The sequence below is a fragment of the Meriones unguiculatus genome, chromosome 20 (assembly GCF_030254825.1).
Source record: "Meriones unguiculatus strain TT.TT164.6M chromosome 20, Bangor_MerUng_6.1, whole genome shotgun sequence".
Lineage (NCBI taxonomy): Eukaryota > Metazoa > Chordata > Mammalia > Rodentia > Muridae > Meriones > Meriones unguiculatus.
In genome coordinates, this window is record NC_083367.1 from 69,619,088 (window position 1) to 69,640,363 (window position 21,276).

Below are 21,276 nucleotides of genomic sequence, written 5' to 3' on the forward strand. Positions count from 1 at the left end.
CACAAACCTTAGAGGATGTATTACTAATACTCACTTATCTTTGAGGGTTTTTTTTTTTTGTCTCAGAAAATTCAAGGATTGAACTTTTCAATAGTTCTGAAAGCAAAGGATTCCAACCATTTCCCACAAATTAGAAAATATCTCCCCTCATAGAGGAAAGATGAACCCAGGGACATAACCAGAGTGGGAATAAAGACATCAGCCAGTCTCAGCTACAACATTCCTAAAGTCCAGCTTCTAAGGTCATGGCCATTGTCCCTTGAGGTCCTGTCCACGTCTCTATCCACAAATTCTTCCCAGCTTCCATTTCTGTGAGGTGGAACCTTCCAGCTTACCTCTGGAAGATTTTGAATTCTTTTTCTCTTCATTGTGTTTGAAAAGGAAGAACCTTAGCTCACTCAGTGTTTGAACTTTCAATATATGTGCTGTCCAAGCCAGTTAAAAATAATACTAAAAGTGCTTAGAAATGCACCAACTGTTTATCTAAAACGTCCATCTTTATCTAACGTGTCCAGGTGTTTTGCCTGCGTGTATACATGTGTACCATGCGTGTGCAGTGCCTGAAAAGACAAGTTGAGGGCGTCATAGCTCCCTAAACTGGGATTACAGAGGCCCTCAGCTGCCAAGAGGGTGCAGGGACTCAGACCTGGACCTCCTGGAAGAGCAGCCAGTGCTCTAACCACTGAGCTATTCCTCTAGTCCCCCAAGTCCATGTCTTTATGAACATGATAGAAATTATCCTAGAAATTATAGAAAGGCCAAAATATGTAAGAGTAAAAAAGTACATGCTGAGTAATAACATGGAAAGCAGGATGTGGGGACAAAGGGTGACAGTTGTTAGAACAGTTCGGGAAAGTGCAAACTTGTAAAACCTTTAAAAAAAAATCTAACCAATAAAATTGTTTTAGTTCCACCTAAAAATGAAATACTAGCTCACATCCTTAAAAATAAGACTGGGTAAATGGATTTTATTTCATATGTGGGATGTCAAACAATACCATTTTGTTTGTGAATCAAGTAATTGTGGTGTTTTTTTTTAATAGACAAAGAAATGAAAACAAAGAATGAACTAAATATTTAACTTCAGTTATGTTAGAACCATGTATGCATGTAAACATATATATATATATACACATAAGAATGCACCATTTAGATAGTAAAAATTAAAAGCTGCTTCTTTGCAAATTTTAAAACAGCATAGACATGCTTTAGAAAATGTAGCCTTAAAACCAAACATGAAAAAAGAATTATTCAAGGAATGTATCACAGACATAGAAAAGATTTAAACATGAAGAATATTGAAAAATATCTTTGGGAATCAATGTGAAAATCTCAGAGAGAAAAAACTGAACTCAAAATACAAAGACAAAAAATTAGAATATGGTTTAAAGATACCAAGCAGTAGTTTAAAAAGAGGCTGTCTAATTTGTTTGATGAAGCTAACAGAATCTTGTTCACAAGATTAGCTGCTTGATTTAAAATACAGATAAGAATCCTAAACAGAGCATTCAGAATCCAGTTTCCAGTGAATGCCACATCATTGTAGAGATTTTTCGTCTATAGATATTTAAACACAGAGATACTGTGTACTATCACTAAGTAATAAGAGCTTCAATGTATCCTGTTGCGCTCCATCAATACCCACCACTGTGTTTTAGAGGCTTACAGAACGCTTTAAATATAGCCTAGATGACCATTCCACAGTAGTGAAAGGGAATGCACAGACCAGTCATCATCATAGACGGTGAAGACTGGATTCTTAGATAGCACAATAGAGTTTGTTTACTTTATGGAGCACAGGGCCTCATGTACAGAGTATGGCTAATGTTCTACCACTGATCTGGCCTCAATCCTAAGACAAATATCCCCCTCCCCCAGAGAGTGTTATGAGAAAGGCTCTTCTGTAGCCCAGGTTGGCTTTGAACTCACTATGTAACTGGGGAATGACCTTGAACTGTTCTTTTTGCCTCTACCTCCCAAGTGCTGGACTTATGGGGTTTATCACCATGCCTGGCTTCTAAGAGAAATATCTTTATAAACATTAGAAAAGTGTAGAACACAACATGCCAAAAAAGGGGGTTTTGTCCAATGACAGCAGATGTATAGTCACAAGCGACAGAGAATAGAGATCATCCCCAAGGGGACATACTCAGAAAAATTACCCTCTGACCAAACATACAAAAGACAGTAGAGCTATTTAGGTTCAATAATATTTCTTCATGAGAAATGGAGAAAAGTATAGATGCGTTTGTTTTTCAAGAGGACAGCAACACTCCATAGTCAGGAAATTCAAGATGAGGTAAGCCAGCACGCTGGTATTTTTGGCCTGATGGGAATACAAGGCAATGGGGGAGGGGAGGTTTACAAGCAGCAGGGCTGATTTATAGATGAACACCTGGGAACCTCATTGGTTGGGGATTTAAAATAATCAAGAACGTTTGATTATCTGGCCTTAAGTGCAAACTACACTAACAGAGGCATTAAACACAAATATAATTTGATGTAAAAACAAAACGAGCCTTCATTACGCTTTGGAAGAAAGGCTAAGGAAATGTTGTAAAATAGTTATCAATGTAATGTATGTGCCAAGACTATGCTGAGTCACAGCAAGACGGGTCTCATTTTATTGGTTTTGGCCAAAGCACAATGCTAAGCTTATACAGTCTGGAAGGCAAACAAGCAAGGTGATGTTTAAAGTAAGTTACAAAGGCGAAACCAGGTAATGTGAGTTCATGTGCAAAAATAAATAAAATGTCAGGGTTGGTTTTATAAAGAGGAAATGTGAGTCCAATATAGCACCACGTCCTTTTAACTCCAGTGTCTAAAATAAGGTAGCTCACCTTTAATTGTAGATGACACTCAGACATGAGATGAAAAGCTATGTGGCAACAGCTACAGGATCAAATCTAGATAGTCCAGAATGAATGTGCACAAATTTGCCCAGGGGAGGAAGCAACTTTGCTTTTTATATGTAGGACAATGAAAAGACCGTTATGTGACTTGCTAGACATAGGTCTCAATGCAACACCTTTAAAGGAAACAATTGTATTTAGGATAATTTTTGTGCAAAGTCCTAGAGCATGTACGTTTTCCATAAGATACTACCTTTTGGATATATAGAAACCCCACCCAGAGATTTATTACCTCCATGAGTAAAACACATAGACTTCATGAAACACAAAAAACAAAAGCAAAAATGAAGCAAGTGTGGATGCTCATAGGATGACCTCTTAGAAATGACAGGGCTTCAGAAGAGCGTGTAGTGCTGATACTGTTAGGTAACCAACTGACCAACCAACCAACCAACCAACAACAACAAAAATCTCTCAATGTCCCCTGAAGTTTCCAGAAAGTATTTTTTAAACAAATACCCTGGACGATCAAGTAGACAACGACAGTATTTGAGGGGATACAAAATGTGATCACATAAAACTCCAAGCACTTTCTGTGTGGACTAGAGTCTTGCCTCTTCCCGGGCCTGTCTTCTTGGGGTGCCATTAGACAAATGTTTCACCTGTCCCTGTAGATCTGGCAGCACTGCTAAGACATGCTGCCACTCTGGGTCTACTGCAACAGAAACGCTTTGTTTGTTTGTTCATTACATTCTGACTGAAAGTAAACTTTGTTTCATACAATATATTCTGATCATGGTTTTCCCTTCCTCATCTCATCCCAGACCCTCCCCACCTCCCACCTACCCAATTCCACACCTTCATCCTATCTCTTTAGAAAACAAACAGGCAAACCAACCAACCAATAATCAAACCAGAATAAGAAATAAAGACAAGCACAAGAAACACCTATATACAGACATAGACACACACACACACACAAATACACACACACACACATACCCCCATAAAACACAAAATCAGAAACTATAATATACAAGGAAAAGATCAGTAAAGTAAAAAATATCCATACAAAGCAATCTGAGACAAAAAAAAAATTTTTTCCCAAACCACCAATGAGTTCACTTTGTCTTGGCCATCTACTATTGCACCCGGGGCTTAGCCATAGTGTCATTAGTATCCCCAGTGAGACTCCACTGGAGTAAACTAATTTTTTTTCTTCCTAAGTGATGTCAATAGGAGATAGCTTCTTGGTTAGGCATGGGGGCTGGTATCTGCTTCCTCTCTCAGCGGTAGGACCCCACCTGACAAGTGCAGGCTCAGAGCAGGGTGCCACAGTCTCTGAGTTCATACGTGCCGCAGCCCTGTTCTGCCCAGAAGACACTGTTTCCTCAGTGTTATCCGTTCCCTCTGGCTCTTACACTCTTTCTTCCTCCTCTTCCGCATAGTTCCTTGCGTTCGCTGAGCCCTGAGGGGAACAGTTTGATGAAGACATCTCGTTTGGGACTGCGTGCTCCAAGGTCCCTCACTCTGCACACAACACTTGCTTTTATATGTCCTTTGAATAGCTTCATGTCATCTGTAGGCCATAAAACAAGTCATGATGTTCTACCTAATGGGTGGGATTTTATCTGCTGTGACAGATGCCCAACGTCCAGCTGCCCTCCTTAGCGTCCTTGAATTGTTCTTTTCCTTGTCCTGATCCTAACCCATGTGTGATAGAGTTTATTAAATACAATATGCTATTAATTATGATTGATCCCCCTAATTATAGTGATTGGTTCATGCACACTCACAATTCCCAGCCTAGACCAGTTAAGGTCACCTGGAAAGCAGACATTCCCCTGCTCCTCACTGATGAGAAGAAGAGAATTTAGAATGTAGAACTCCTGCTAACAGGAGGGGCCTGAGGAATGAACCAACATGGCAGAAGTTCGTGCTCATTTAATTTGTAGGCTGACAGAGCAATCGTATCTGAAAATACCCAGGACTTACTTTTCCTCCCTAGTGATCTGTTTGCAAGCAGCTTTCATGCCTTTGTTAATTACGTGGTGTGAGTTGCAGCTCACTAGATAAACTGTGATCTATTCAGAGTCACACGGAATCATGGCATCTCCGTCCATGATGAGCCACACACAGGACGGCGGCCCCACACAGTCACGTCTGCGGGCAACATCACGGCTGTCTTAGCGTGTGTGCACTTTTCACAATGATGACTGTGCCCAACTACAGCTGACGGACTCTATCCCAACTTTTGAATCTTTGAATTGTTTTCAGGGTTTCTTCAATGTGACCCATATTACATGTGCCCTCTGCATTCACACGCAGGAGATTCCACATTGCGTTTGCCCAGAGGGAGGGGCTGAACTGCTTAACATGCACATGCCGAAGACCACACTCGTCAAGACAGTGTATTGGTTTACAATCCGTGCAACATACGTGCATCCAATGTCATAGCCCACGCAACACATGATGCCGCACTCCTATCTACTCAGAGTGGTAGAAAATGCTGTTACTGTGCTAATATTAGTTTGTATTTTCCCAATTTAAATGTGGTTGGGCATAGCATGCACAGGCTCTAGGTTCAAACCTTGATCACACACACACACACACACACACCCCACCTGGAAGTCATCCTGCTTTTCCTACAAAGGTTACAACTAACTAAAATAAACAAAAGCTTACAAAGATAAGTAGAATTCAAAGAATATTGTCTTTTCCCTCTCTCTTTTGTTGTAAATGTTCACTGATACTAGTATATATTTTTTTTTCATAGAAAGTTCTACTGCTGGGCGATATATGCCCACAAACTTGGACACAGCAAGGAAACCCCACAGCTACAGAATTCACAGCAGAAAATCGTTGGGTGAGATGGGAATGGAGTAAAGCAGGGAATTCAAATAGTCATACTCCTTGGGCTAGAACATTTGACAGCTGCTTGACGCTTCATCCGCAGAGATGATGAGCAATGTCAGAACTGGCCATCAGTAGTCTCGGTTGTGGGCTTAGGCTCTATCATGTGGACACACATGTTTGTGCTCATGCAGAGCCCTCCAGAGACATGGTTCTCCTTAAAAACGCAAGTCAGTCTCTGTGTGCAATTTAATGTTTCTGGCTGGCTGACTCTTCTGTTGACAGAAACCCGTTGAGTTTCAATCACTTTAAAACTAACTAACTCACTAAGTAACCAGCCATCTAGAACATGGGAGTGAGACTATGGAAAATGGAGAGAAACCTTTTAAGAGCTCCTGTTTCGTGGTCTCCTAACCGGGATATCTATCAACTTCACCCATAATTTAATCCAATTATGCAGTGAATGCCTTATTCATGCCAGGCACTGTGCCAGGCCTCGGAGATCACCAAGTGAGTGGGGCAAGTGACTTGTCTCTGACAAGTCCACCTCTCCAGTACAGTGGGTGCGTTCTTAGAAAAACTACATATATCAGGCAGTTTTTAATAAACTGGATTGTTTTCAGTGGCATTTTGACAGATATATTAGGAACAATTTGTCAAAGTGAAGGGTCTAGCCACTCAATTCAGATATTATGTGTCAGGTTGGCGTGTCTCGCCAGGCTCTGCATGCAGTGCATAAATAATGCTTACGAAATGAGCTGAGCTTTTAAGACAAGTCCGGCCTCTAGTTTGTATTAATTCCTGGCTTCCATGGGCTCACTCAAGAGCACCCAAGCTGATGGAGGTTCTTCGATGCCATTAAACTGAGCTATGAGGTGCTTCCCAAATCTGGGCTAGATTTCATGGTACGCTGGCTACAGGCTTGTATAGAAGGAAAGCAAAAACAGATAACTACGCTATTCACAATTTATGATGTGGCTGCTCTTTTATTTATTTTACAAAGTAGACTAATGGTTGGCAAACTGGTTAACATGGGGTTCATTCCTTCAAATGCAGAATCAAAGATTGGGGTTTCCAGTAGGGGACCCGTCCTCAAATTTCCTGCAGGGTCTTCTCACTTTCACACTTCACAGCAAAGAAGGCTCTCTCTCTCTCTCTCTCTCTCTCTCTTTCTCTCTCTCTCTCACTTTCCCTCCCATTCTCCTTCTGTGTGCATGTGCATACCTACTCATGAATGTTCCCACTATGTTTATAGCAGGCTAGCTGCCTTGGGAGCTTCCAGGAATTTTCCTGTCTTTTCATTTATGGCAGACTCCTAAATCTCATAAAAAAAAATCCCCAACATTTGAGCGCTGATGGTTTGTCGAGGTAAAGAACAAGGATACAGTCAGGAATGAGACATATGTAGTCTTTACTTTTAAGGGAACCTCCAACCAATGGGGCCCACAAACTTGGACACAGCAAGTGAGAGCAGATTTAACCAGAGGCAAAGCCCAAGGCAACTGAAGCCTGGCGAGCTCCTGAATGGACAGAATAATATAGCCATAGTATCAGGGTCTTTGTAGCATAACAGTGAAGGAGAACTGTGAGTGAGAAAAGACTGTCTAGAGATCAAAGACAGACTGAAGTAAGGGAAGATGTAGTGGCTATGACAGGCTGTGAAGATCTTTTCACACATAATAATATGGAGAAGCCACAGAACTTGATAGCCATTTTCTTAGCAGACACACTTCAGAAGAAAGATCATTTATGAGTTAGAGTTCAAGAGCATCTCCATCTAGATCAATGACATGAAGCAAGTTGGCCTCTGTGGCCAAGTAGTGAAAGGGAACCGTGTTAAAAGACAGAGTAAATTTCCTTAAAACTAGAAAAGATTACGCTGGGTGTAGTGCTAAAAGCTGAATTTCCCAGGACCGAGGAGGAGGCTCCATTGGTAAAATGCCTGCTAAGCAAGCAGAGATCCTGAGTTCAGATCCCCAGAACCCACATAAAAAGCTAGCCACGGTGACCACAGTGCTGGGGACGAGGCAGGGAGACAGGAGGATCCCAGAAGCTCATTCCCTGGCCAGCCTGGCCAAACTGATGAGCTGCAGGCTCACGGAGAGACCGTGCCTCAAAGAGGAAGGTGGAGAGTGAGTGAGAGAGACAACCAGTGTTGACCTCTGACCTCCACATGTATGTGCACAGACATGTACACACACCCGGCACCAACACACATGTACATAGACCACACATAGAAACACACACACGGAAAATAGTTGGATTTTTTTCATATATAAAATACACTTGGCAAAGAGAAATAGCGGATGTTAGGTTGCCGATAGTGGCTCTTTAATGAAACCATGTTTTGGGAGAAGGGTCTAACCACGTGAGTCTGTACCCAGCTGTGTATTTAATGCTGTGGAGCTGGTTTGATTTGAAGCAGGCTTCTGCACGAACACTGCTCTTATTCAAACAGCATGTGGAAAACTCTGCTCCATCCCCCACCAATGTCATAGAACGAAGGTAATTTCCTCCTCCTCCACTCCTCCACATCAGTCAAGGAAGAGGGGCTTTGACATATCAGCAACGAAAAAGTGAGTGGCCAAATACAACACAGAGTATTTATTTAACATCAGTCTTGAGATTTCTGTGAGCTTCTGGGAGAAAAAGGAAACATGAACGGAGAGGGCGAACTTCCAGTAACACGTTTCACAGTGACTGCAAAGTCACGATTCATCCCCACGGCCCTCCAGGCAGCACAACTACCAGGACTTCCTGCAAAGCCCTGGTTTTGTGAACATGGGTTTTTCATGTCCCGAAAGAAAGGAAATGTTAAGTTTGAACAGTTTCACTCCCAGGGAGGGGAGGAGAGTAAGAAGGGGCTTAATGGGCCCCGCCATGTCCAACCTGCCCTAGAGCCAAGCATCCTTACTGAACTCTGCCAAACTCTGCATCTGGCATATGAGCACACAGTGGGTTTGCTCATCTTAGCAAGGCTCCATGACTAATGTGATCAGCATTTCAAACACACTCCTGGGAAGCCCCGGCTTCACAGATCAGTCTTTCTGCAAGAGGCTGTTGATTTCTTTCACAGGAAACTGGTGGAACTATCTCTTTTCTGTAGAGCTACTTTAGGAAGGCTGTGTTAACTGTGCTTGATTTTCAGCTGAGAGTGTGTGTGTGTGTGTGTGTGTGTGTGTGTGTGCATATACCTGAAGTTGTACATGACATAGGCGCACCTGTGTGTGGAGGTCAGAGGACAACCCTGGGCATGTTTTTCCTCGGGTACCTTGTTTTCTGAAACAGAGTCTCCTAGGGCTTGCCAGGTAGACTAAGCTGTCAGGCCAGTGACTCACAGGACACACAGGTGTCTGTGCAGGCCTCAGGCCTGGGGCTACGTACATGCTACCATAGCTAGACTGTAGGCAGTCACCCTTGTGACACACCCCGGGGCCTCTGGAGAAGGACAGGGGAAAGAAAGGCCAACAGCAAGACTCCTAGACATTTTATAAAGGCTCTTCCTCGGGAGGACCTGGCTGCCCCTTCACTCCACAGGCTCTGGGCCTGCAATCTGGCTCAAGCCCAGAAACTGGTTTACAGTCTGGGATTCCCTTTTGCTTCCCTCCAACGGAGTGGAGACTTTCACTTGTTTGAGGATTTTTCTGCTTATACAGATCAAACAAAAGCAGTAAGCTTCTTATCTGCTTCATGCCTGGAAGCACCATGACTGATTAGCCAGCACCAAAGGTTCATACAAGTCACACCACCATAAAAATCTCCTTCCTGTGCTGACCTCTATGTGTCAGGCCGTCACAGACATTGCCTTGCCTATGCTGCCCGTTATAACACCTACGCTCACCTCGCCTGTGGCATTCAGTGCTGGCACTCTGCTCCTGCTGCTTCAGAGCCCAGTTAACCCATCACATTTAACTCATCCAACCGAGCAGCTGCATCTCCCACCTAAGGTCTGGAACAAGGGAAAGGGTGACAACATGGTGGGACCCCTTACCATTCTAGGTCCTATAGGGTTAGTGGAAGGTCTGTCTTCTGGGCTTTTCCGTCAGGAACGATGAGGCTCTATGCCATGTACCCACTCAGCACTGGGATCTGAGTGGCAGCAATGAGAATTTTGTGGATGAGTTAAAATATACCCGAGTGAATGCCTTTCACTTTTTCCAGGCAAGTACAATGTGAGTTTAAGCCTTCCCAAAAGATACGGGCTTTCCACAGGAAATGAAGAAAGAAAATAGTGTCCCCATTCATTAAAAGAATGGTATTCAGTGATGTTTACACATGAGGCCCCCGTGCTTAAAACTTAGGTCTAAATATATTGCTTAAGCTACAAGTAAAAGCAGTAATTTACTGAAGCCAAACCACAGTGAACTTTCAGGAATGTATCCAGGTTGTGTGATTCTATTTCCTGATATATATTTCCTGATATATATACATATATAAACATTTTTTACATAGCTTCTATTTTGGTCATTTATTAACTAATTCCTAGTTGGAAAAATTTTGGAACATAAAATAATTTCAAAAATTAAGCTTCAGTCAAATTAAATTAGATTTCCAGGTAAAAGGCAAAAACTTAAGCCATCAAGTCCTTTCTCACAAATAAATGCCTGGTAAGAGGGTTGCTACCTGGCTAGCAAAAATCTCCCTCTTTTCCCTACCATATTCTGGAATGTTCCTTTTGGTGCTTTCAGTTATCCTAATTTCAGAATTCCAAACTAGCTGGGGTTACCCTCAGCAAGAGAAAGAAGCAAATACAAAAAGGTTCAAGAAAGGGTCAGTGGATGTTAAGTGAGAAAAAAAGAATGCCTTCTCCTGAGAGAGAAAAATATTCTAGAATCTTCAAGGTGGAAGGAGGTGGGAATTGGAATAGCTTGTGGGGGGAGATGCGACAGGAAGAATATAGTAAAACAATGACAACAAAGATCACAGGCAGAAAGGCCTGTGCTCCTGGGAGCTGGGAGCTTGGGGGCTACCGAAGGGCATTTTCTATATAAACTAACAGATTAAATAAGTGCTTTGATGGAAAAGAATGCTTCTAAGCAATTCATGATCATCTCTGAGAAACTGTGTCGTCCCAAGAACCAGAATAAAACTCAAGATACTCACAGCCCTCTTAATGGAGAGAGAGAGAGAGAGAGAATGAGGCAGCTATTAAACAGATCGGTCTATGGATGATTCAGAGAACCAACAGCCCTTATATGCTTAAAGACTCCTTCAGTAGGCTACAAGATTAAAGCTAAAAACGAAAAAGCCTTCATAACATGCAGCAAAAATTAAGGAGAAAGAGAAATGAGGAGATGAGAAACAAGCCCAGGAGGCCCAGTCCTCTGGAGTCTGCTGCACTGACATGGATGTGGCCTCAGCTAACGGAGACAGAAAAAAGAGCAAGTGAGAATGGTAACAGAAGTTTCAGAAACTAGGCCACTGCACCTAACACACGGATACTCACATATGCTTGCATGTGTCCACACGCGCACACACACACAAACACACACGCGCACAGGCACACTCACACGCATGCACACATGCACAAGCACACTCACACGCACGCACACACGCACACACACAGAGGCAAATGCCTTCAGTCACAGAAGCAATGTCTACAAAGTTAAGGATCAATAATTTTAGTGATTGATGGTAGTGATTTTGATCCAGACTGAAATCACTAGTCAAGAGGACAGAATTATTTTCAAACATGTGGTAACACAGCCTACCATCCAGGCAAATTATATACCAAATTACTCAAAAGGATTAGTATACTGAAAAAAATAATCTAAATAAGAGAACATTCTCCATGAAATTGAAGAAAAAGATACAGCAGATGCTGCCTAGCATGCCAAAGTAGAGCTTGGTCTACGGAGAAATTAAGCTGTAAAAACCTTTTCCAATTATCAAGATTCAGAGTCTAGGGATGAGGCCCTGTAGATTTTTGACTTGACAACAAATAATATGTGCATATTGGCTTTAAAAACTTTTTAGCCACAAAAGAAAGTGCTACACCACCACAACAGCAAATCACTGTGAAACTGTAAAGCATGGCAGTCTGGCAGACGGAGGCGTCTCAGGTGAATGACTGTCCTCTGGAGAGGGGGTTCCCAGATGTGGGACTTCCATCGGTAAAACTGGGAAAGTCCTGGGCAAACCAGGGCAGAAGAGATGAGTGATGCTTTGTCTGACCCCGAATTCAGTAAATACTTTAGAGAAGAAATATTTGATGACCCCAAAATTGACATAAGAGAATGTGCCTGGAGAATGAGGTTTTGATATTTTATTTCATCTCTTCCCAAAGCATTTGGAGCTTCAAAATAACACATCCGTTGGACCAGTTAACCTTTATTCACGAGGCATCTAACTTCTAACAAAGAGAACCCTCCAAAATTAGAGCAATGTTCTCCAAACACGTGGAGCTAACTGGAAAGGATTAAATAGGAAATTTTAAAAACGCCTAAACCCCATTCGAAAACAAACTTATAAACAAACCTGAGGACAGGATGATCTGTCCCCGTGTGTGGTGTGGTGTGGGGACGGCATCTGTAAGTGGTGACAGTGGGTGGTCACGGTAAGGGGCAGGGACAAGACAGTGCCAACGGCAAAAACCACGTTCATGTCCACAGCAGGCCACTGAGCATGCTACCACAGACTGCCTCCAGAAGAATGTGAGTTTATCTGAGTGGAAGCTATGCAGAGACGGCAGGCAACTCCTTCCCTCTCTTCATGCTCTCAGAGTGCTATGCGTTGCATGGATTTTTAAAACAATAGTCATTAATCACGGTGTTTTAGACCAAAACTGTTACTCACTAAGAAATACCTAAGATAAGGATTCTTTCCAAGAGCCTTAACACTGAAGGCTAAGGACACGAAGAAAATATCTACAGATAATTTTCTGTGTGTCGTTAACAGAGAGCCTAAGTCTTAGTGGGCCGACTCTGCAGCCGTTCACACAGGAAGTTTTCAGCTCATCTATAAATGATAACTCAGGCCTAAAGATAATAACTGTTTCATGCCTTCACCCTAAGCCTATCCTGCGTTAACACACAAAGATGTGTTTCCTTTAAATCTCATCTGGAAAACGCTACAGTTCTGACTTCTGTAAATCGCTTAACCATGGAGCATATAATCAAAATCCACTCTGGTATCCCTCACTGCAGAAAAGGAGGCCCCTCACACATTAACAACCCAGTGGGGCTCTGCCAAACCTCGGCATACCCATCAAGCTTCCTTATTTTACGGTGCACCTAGCATCTTAAACGCATAGCTGAAATCAGTATGTAGCTTCCAGTGAACATGAAATTTAACATGTCTGAATGCCCTTCTGCGCCCTGTAAGGCTGTTAAAGCAATCGTGTATCTTAAATGTTCCCAAGCTTCATCACCAACCAAAGGGAAAAGAAAACCCATCCGTGTAGCTCACTGTAAATAAATGGTGATGACGTGGATATCTGAGCTCGTGAAAATGTAGTTCAGGTAAGCGGAGCTGTCAGCTCTCTGAGTGAAGACAGCTCAGACTGCAGACATTTAAAAGAAGAAGAAGGGGTCAGCAAGGGGCTGGGGAGGTGGCCCAGTGGTTAGGACTGCTTGCTGCTCTTGCAGGGGGCTGCAGTTTGGTTCCCAGCACCTACATGGTGGCTCACAACTGCCTGCAACTCCAGCTGCAGGGCATCCAATGCCCTCTTCCGGCTTCTGAGAGGCCCTGCCCTGCCCACACGCATACACACTTACTCAGACACACAAATGTGTGTGTGTATATGTGTGAATATTTACTATATTCAACATATATTAATATTTATTATAATGTATAATTAACATATTTAATTGTGTTGTATACATATTTAATTGTGTTATATACGTATATATATAACACAATTAAATAAAACCTCTGAAAAAAAGCATGGCGGGGACTGCTGAGATGGCTCAGCCCGTGAGGGGACTTGCCTGGAACCTGGGCAACCTGAATTTCAACCTATGTGGTGAAAGGAAATAGCTCCCACAGCTGTCCACTGACCTCCAGGAGCAAGCTGTGGCCCAGCCCCCTGCCCCGGTATACATAAACAAACAAACAAATAAGTACATAGAGTAACAAACAAGACAGTGCAGGCACCTGTTTCTGAGTGTGTTGTACCACAAATTACATATAATCGAGCCACACTTTCTGGAATTTTAAGCAGCAACAGAAAGTTGACTCTGTAAGAACGGCCATCCACTGACCACATTTATAATTTTAATGAATGGACTACTAAAAAATCCCATTCAGTTTTTTCAGGAAGTTAAGACATTTCATTGGTATGTATTTTAAGCAAAATTTGCAGCTTTCACAGCTGTGAAAAAAAAAATTAAAAGAAAAAAAGAAAAGCCAGAGAAAGCTACAATTTACTGGCTCTCCGGGAACTAATTGGAAGGTACAGGAGTAAGCTTGATGAAACAATGTAAAACATTTGTGAGAATCTGGAGCATTCCGGTGGGAGGGCTGACTGGGTAGGAGCCACCCCCCCCCCCCCCATTTTCTTTCCCTTTGGCTCTCAGTGACAGTTCTGTTGAATATTCAAATCAGATAGGATTTTGAATTAATTATCTTTCCAGGGAAGTGTCCTTCAACTTCTCCAAACCCTGGATTGCCTTAAGTTTTTGTATCCCCGTCCACCCAACCCCAGGGCTACTAACTGTTCTTGGAAAGAAACCATTCAACAAATTCCATCCGTTCTCTGAAATCAGTTACAAACCACAGCCTGCCTGTAACTCATAGGGGTGTTTGGAATAACCAGCAAGCACGGAAATGATGGTGTACCTCCAAGCATTTTCTGTGTTCTCTACAAAAATCAAGATTTATTGCGCAATTGTTTCATTACTTCATTACTGTAATGGGTTTCTCCCAGAAGTAGGCTTACAGTCAGGGATTGAAAGTTAAATCTTTCCATATGTCGGAATTTAAACCATTTGCTCTAGTGACAGGGAAAATGATTTATTCTTTACTGTAAGTTAAATGTTTACTCTTACTCACTTTAGTTTTTGACATTTTCTCCCAATGCTGTTCTTTGCCTTGATGCATTTTTCAAGCTAGCCTTGGATTCACTGCTAGATAGCTGATGTGGTCATATTATGAACCTTTGGTATGGTGCTACACGGCTTATGAATTCATACTATGTGCTAAGTAACTGAGGAGGTCATACTATGTGCCCTTTAAACTTGCCACCCTTTCTATCTCCAACTGTTTAAAAATGTCACTAAGTCCATCAAGTTCTCAGCCACTCTAGGCCACAAATTTTATCATTGTTACTCTTAACATGACCATTACCAAATTGACCATTTCTAACCCAAATGACAAAAATCTGAAAACTGAGCATCTGCCTGATGCCACAAGGGGAAAATACCACATTTCATGTCACAGGCAGGCCAGCAAAATCATGGGCATACAAAAATACTGTACAAATCACATTCAGGCTATGTCTATAACATATATACAAAATATAAATGAATTCCACGCCTAGATTAGGGTTGCATGTCTGAAATACAGCCTCAGGTATATGCCAATATTTTAAAGAGAAAATCCCAAATCTAAAAGGCTTCTGCTCCCAGGCATGTTTGGGTAAGAGCTACAAGCTATTTCATGAAGGCTGGCTCCTTCTCCCTCCTACTTAGCACACAGCGATACCTCACACTGTGATTCGCACACAGGAAGCCTCTTCCTGAGTGAGTTCATGTGATTTGTGGAAATCCAGCAACATCTATATCTCTAAAGGAAGGGATCATGAGACTTGATCTTTTCCTGACACGGGGACTTCTGTCACATCTACCTGTGCCAGATGATCAAAAATTTCCAGTGACTTCATTCATAGCTTCACAAATATTACCTTGGACTTGAATTTTGCTACTTTTGAAAGCTAGGTAGACAGCTTCTTATTTTATCTGATAAAAGAGTAAAATTATCAATAAATGAATGTTATCATCTATCATGAAGAAATTTATATATTATGGCCTTCATAAGCCTGACAGCCACTTACTAACATCTTTCTCTGTGATCCCTCATGCCTCTCTCTCTCTCTCTCGTTTGTGTCTCTGCATGTTCATGTGTGAGGGAGCTCATGTGTGTGTTCAGGTGAGCTGGAGGCCGGGGTCAGGAGTCTTTTTCATCTGCTCTCCACTCTAGCCATTGGAGCAGGCTCTCTCGGTTAAACTCAGAGCTTGCCCATACACCTAGTCTGGCTCGCTTGTTTTCTCCTGGGCTCTCTGCCTCTGGATCCACAGTATTAAAATTACAAGCAGGCCACCACACCCACCTGTTATCCTGGCATTTACATGGGTGCTAGACATCTGGACATTTGCTGTCATGCTTGTGTGAAAGCACCGTATTGGCTCAGCCATGTCCCCTGCCCCTCTCTCATTCCTGACGTTCACTTTATCTAGAGAGCTATGTGTTTCTTGGCTTATTCAACGTTTCTCTCTTCCCACTAGCTTCTGAAGGTCCCATCATCAGTCACAACAACGTCCTCCTCTCCTTTCCATCCTTGTATTCTGTAATTGTCCATAGAAACCCAACACAAACACATGTCAAAAAACAATGTCGGATCACTGTTTATTTTTCTGCTTTAACTTATATATTCCAGCAGCTGAAGAAGACTCCGGACAAAGCACATATGCAGAATGAAATCCCCATGGCAAAGCCAGGCCCACCGCTGATCTCAGCCATGTTCTTACAGCTCTCCAGTGCTCTTTGACTACTAGTTTGTTGTCACTGTCACTGGGTGGTATTGTCCTTATTTCAGCCCCTCCCACAGTTTGTCTCTGCAGCAGCGATATATTCTACTTCTTCCAAACCCTCTAAGCCTTCTATTATCAGAATCCCTTCCAGCGCTGAGGAAAGTGAAGCCAGTGGCAGAAAACTCAACTTCCTGAACGTCCAATGTCTGCATCCACCGCTGTCTCCTTCCCTCTCCTCCCCACCTTCTCTCTCCCCGATTTCTCTCTTATGTGGACAAGCTCTCGGTACGTTTCCCTGGCAACCCTCAAGCCATCTTCTGGCCTCAGATTCCTGACTACTGGAACAATGGGAGCCATGGCACTGACTCTCTTCTCTCGTGTTTCCTCCAGGCTCAGAGGAGGAATGAGGACTGAGAAGGAGGAGAGCCACATACCACTCTTTTCTGTTCATTCAATTTCTCCTTTTCCTTGGCTTTTTGTTCTAGGCTACACACAGGATGGTGTCTCAGACATCCTCCGCAGCAGCTCTTAGGGCCACTCCTCCACAACAGGCCCCGCCCACTGTTGGAAAGCTATTCTGGTGCTCCTAATGTGACCACATCTCAAGAATACCATAGTGAATCTTCTCCTTCCTCATCATCCATCAAACCTTGCTCTGCCCCTGAATGCCTGGAGGTTCTCCCCCTCGGTCTACAGCTTGAATAAAGCTTTCAGTCATGGATCTTCAGGGACTGGACAGCAGCTCCAGGCCATGCTCTTGGCTAGTCACTGTTTAGGGCAAAGCTCCACGCTACCTGCTCCTGGCCAGCTGCACTCATGACTCCCTCAGGCCTCAGGATCTCCCTCCCACAATGCTGACCCGTCTGCTGCACCCACTTAGAACTGTCTCTTGGGACCCTACCTCCTTGCTGCCTCTGCCCACCGTGGTGTGCATCTCTTATTATCTTGCCTTCTCCGCTTGGCTGATTCTCAACCTTCTGGACTCAGTCCCAACATGACGAGCTGGGCGAGCCACTGTCGCCTCTCTGATTAGAACCGGAATTCCTCAAAGGCAGAGACCACTTCTCAGCTTTAGATCCCAGGTCCAGGGCCATCATTCAAAAACTAAACTAAATTTGAGTCTTCGAAGGAAGCGATTAGTTATTCAACTCTCCAGACACAGAACCTACCTTTTAGCTTAATAACAAGGTGTGCAGACATGAACAGAAGGTGTTGTGTAGTATTTTCAAGAAGAGCTGAAAATCTTAAGGGGGAAATACCAACAAAACACCAACTGGGGTAAAAAAAAATTTTTTTTTAAATGAATACACACTAGAAATGTATGGAAAATTGAGCCTGATAAGCTCTAACTTGAAGGTAAATTATTCTTTAACAATTCACTCCCCTCCCCCTTGTCTTTTGATCACTAGTATTTTCACTGCTATCATCAGTCACCTGGAAGAGAATAAAGTTTGAAACACAATTCTCTTCTGTCTCTCCACAAATGATACATCAAGAGACACAGGTCACAAAGTACCCCCAGTGCGAACCCAGCCACCATGTATCACTTACATACTTAAAAAAGCATTCATAAAATAATGTGAAGACACACTAGACTAGACTGCATCCTGCTTCAGGCTTCAGAGCCTCTGGTTCCCTCACGCTAGTCCCTGGGGTAAGCCCCCTGCATCATTCTAAGCCTTGGGTTAGCCTCCCAGGTGCATTGGGTCAAGAGGAGTGGGGAGATTGTTGTCCTGAGGATGGAGGAGAATCTGGAGTGGAGCATAGAAAAGGGATTGACATCTAGGCCATCAGTGTATCTGTGACTGACAAGAATTTGTAAGTGCATCAAACATGTACTATGAACAGATTTCAAATCACTCAACCTCGAGTCCTTTGAAACTCCCTCTGCATGAGACTTCACCCAAGAATCTACTGACCCTTCCCTAAGTGCCTGAGTTGGGCTAAGCTCTCAGTTAGCTCTAGAATTCTACACTCCCTCAATCCTGGCCTTCAGCCTCCTGTGTTTGTAACACTGGTGCCTCTCTGTTTTCCCTGCTTAACTCAGAGCTCCAACAGATGGCCACCTTGTCCGTTGGCTGAGAGCAGCACCTGACAAGAGGTAGAAGATAGATCACTGTGCCCCTCTAAGAGTGTCTTCCACTTCATCCAGAGGTTACGCAGGGGGTACCTGCCTACAACATTTGATAACTCCCTCTGCTTTTCCAGTAGCTGTGAGGATAGAGTGTTCAATGAACTGGCAGGCAGTGAGGTCAGGGGCCTTCCATTAAATGAAGATCCCATGGGAAGGGGAAGGTGGGTGTCTAAAGCCCAAGCTGGTCTCTGCCAAAGTTGGGAAGTAGGACATTTGGTGACATTGACAGCAACAGTCAGAGCAGGAAAAACAAGGTGGGTTTGTGACAAAGACACAAAGAAGCTCTTTCTATCTCTCTCTCTAAACTCTGTCTTATCTACAAGTAGCCTAACTCTTCCTCTGTGACCGATATCATTATGTTTCTCTTTGAGGGAGGCATGGGGAGCAGGGAAGAAAATTGTCCCTCAGGTCAATGGTGACTCCAGTTGCTGCTTCATTCACTGTTCACTTTCTACCATACTTTTTAAAATTCTCTCCTTTCCCCTTATGTATCCATCCATCCATCCATCCGTCCATCTCTGTGTGTGTGTGTGTGTGTGTGTGTGTGTATGTGTGTGCATGTGTGTAAATCACAGCTCAGCCTTGAATGTCATTCCTCAGGAGCCATGCATCTTATATTTAGAGGCACTGTCTCTCCATGGTCTGGGGCTCGATCATTTGGCTATGCCCCAGAGAACTGCCTGTCTGCATTCCAGCACTAGGATTACAGGCAAGTGCCACTATACTTGCCTTTTCTCTTTTTTCCTTCTTTCCCTCCTTCCTTCCCTCCTTTTTTTCCTCCTTCCTTCCTTCCTTCCTTCCTTCCTTCCTTCCTTCCTTCCTTCTTCCCCTCCTTCCTTCCACCCTCCCTCCCTGCCTTCCTTCCTTTTTTTTTTTTAAACAAAACTAGGAGATTGAACTTGGCTCCTTCTGTTTGCAAGGCAAGCACTTTACTGACCACACTCCCCAACCTGTACATGAGCCTTGTGTCTTATACGAGATCACAGAAGACACTTTACAAACATGTTTTATGTTGTGGATGGGGGCATTTGGCACCTGTTCTTTATCCTACTCTAGATGCTAGAGAAAGGAGGTATAATTTCCAACTTCACAGTATTTCCCAAATGCCCTTCACACAGTGATACTCAACACGTTGTCTGTCTCACAAGAGGTGAAAGTGCATTACAGAACCATGAACAACTCCTAACGAACGGTGGCCAGGAAGGTTTCACAGTCAAGGGTAAGACTTCAGGTCCTGCTGCACCCGGTGGGTTCCTAGTCAGGTGGCTCTGCTGGACATCATCTCCTCCTGCCTAGGCGGAGCCTATTAGTAAATTTACTCATCAGATCTGGACCCGTGGGTTATGGGCAACTCACATCTGTCCACATCCACTGCCAAAGGGGAGTGCCTTCCTTACTCTTCTTATCTCCAGTGATGAACAATCAGTCAGTCAATCAGGTTCTCATCAGCTCTCTTGTTAACCATATGTATTTACTAGAACAGGAATACAGTGTCTTTGGAACTGTTGAAAGTTGCCGCCACCTCCAAAAAGAATGTGAGGAGAGAGCATCAAATGGGCACTCTACACAGAAGTACATGACTCTTATTTTGTAATAATGGCAGGTTTATGAAAAGCAATTACAAGAACATGGAAGGTGGGTTTTTTTTTGTTTTTTTTTGGTTTTGTTTTTTTTGATTGTTTTTTAGTTATTGAAGTTCCAACTATATCATCTCTGTGTTGTTTCTTTGATGGTCCTCCTAAGGATTAGCCACTTGTGCTACCAACAGATGGTGGCTATGGGAAAACAAAATTCAACCTCATTCTTAAGCCCAGAATTTGTTCATCCAGTGAAGATAATGTGACTGTGTGGTCTATGTTCATACTTTAGATCTCGTAAGTTCTAATAGGACTTCTAAGCCCAAGCCCAAAGTTTTCAGTGTCCTTGTGTCTTAATGGCCCAAGTGAAAGCATTAGACTGACACTTAAATTAATTTTAGCACCAATATTCCTTGTGCTTTACACACATGCACGCAAGCATACACATGCACAGGCAAAATCACTGCTTTGAGCAGAAAAGCCTGACGTCTGGACACATAAAGCCAAGTAGTGTAAAGTTCAGGGTATTTGTAGCCAGTCTTTTTCCAGTATGCATAAGTTGCTCCCCAGCAAATAATACACTCTTTATGCTCACAGGCTGATTCTCCCCAACAGAGCATTACTATTCTCTGCAAAATAATGGAGGTTCAATGCCAAAGCCAGCGAAAGTCAGCGAGCTGCACTGTGGAACATTTAGAAAAAGAAATAAACCAGGGCTGGGGTGAAGATCATGAACATTAGGATGTTCTTCCACCCCCACACCAGACACAAATGGGCTGTTGCCAGGCCCCAGGGAAGGGCTCTTGCTGACATCACACACCTCAAGACTTCTTCATTCCCAAGTCTAGACACTCTTTTCAGTCAAAGAGGTGGTCTTGGGTTCTTTAAGAAAGCAGGCTGAGCAAGCCAAGTGGAACAAGCCAGTAAGCAGCAATCCCCCAAGGCTTTTGCTTCAGCTCCTGCCTCTAGGGTCCTTCCTTTCGTGAGCTCCTGTCCTGATTTCCTGTGACGGCGGTGAATGGTGATGCGGCAGCGTAAACTGAACAAACCCTTCCCTCCCCAAGCTTCTTGGCCATGGTGTTTCACCATAGCTACAGTGACCCTAACTGAGACAACTCCTAAACACACTCTGTTGTAGGCAGCCATCGACTCCGACAGCCCACGTCCATACC

The 21,276-nt window shown here is 43.3% G+C and overlaps 1 protein-coding gene across 5 annotated transcripts in view; it reads right to left on the reverse strand.

Annotated features, from left to right (window-relative positions):
- Positions 1-21,276, reverse strand: part of Plekhg1 (pleckstrin homology and RhoGEF domain containing G1) — a 208,500-nt gene that overhangs the window by 154,106 nt on the left and 33,118 nt on the right. The window lies entirely within an intron of this gene.